We start from the raw sequence: 735 nt of genomic DNA, 5'->3' as shown, positions 1-735 counted from the left end.
TAGTGAACTAATTAATTTAGTAATTGTTTATTAATAATTAATTATTGTTTATAAACAAAATTTTTATTTGTTTTCAAATTGCCACATCTTTTTTTCTCTCAAATTTTTTTTGTCTATTAGGGAATAGTATAAACTATTTTCAGTACGAGTAGCAATATGCTTAAATTCGTCGTTTTCGAGTTATGATTTTTTTTCTGAAAATGCACTTATATGATGCTAGCAGATTTTCGTGCCAGTTGAGGGCGCAAAAATCGTTGCCCATTATGATAAAGTTTCCTTGCTGGAAATTTTTCGAGGTTGCCCGATCAGAGCCAAAAGTTTTTCCCAATTGGGCTCTAATTTTGGCCCAATTGGGGCCCAAAAAGCGATTTGCCCAATCTACCGAAGATTTCCCCAACCAGTGCTCACAATTTGCTCAAAGTGAACATGCATACGCAATTAAAACGTTTTTATCGATAAAAATAACACATACACACATAAAAATTCCCTACGAAAAAAAAAATTTAAATATTTTTTCTTGAAAAATTTTCCACATACAATTTTTTTGATAAAAAAAAATTAGTTTTTGAAAATATGCCATCTCAAAAAAAATTGGAAAAAATCACAATGGTAGCTCTGAGTATTGCGCAATATTTAAGTATAATTTTATGAGGTACACTCTACAATAATTTGAGTTATGCATTTTTTTTACACCGAAGTTTAGTAAAATGAGTACATTACAATTAAAAAAAAAAA

The sequence above is a fragment of the Rhagoletis pomonella genome, unplaced genomic scaffold (assembly GCF_013731165.1).
Source record: "Rhagoletis pomonella isolate Grant_MI unplaced genomic scaffold, Rhpom_1.0 Rhpom_scaffold_00001, whole genome shotgun sequence".
Lineage (NCBI taxonomy): Eukaryota > Metazoa > Arthropoda > Insecta > Diptera > Tephritidae > Rhagoletis > Rhagoletis pomonella.
The sequence above is the reverse complement of the archived record's forward strand: the minus strand, read 5'-3'. Positions refer to the sequence as shown.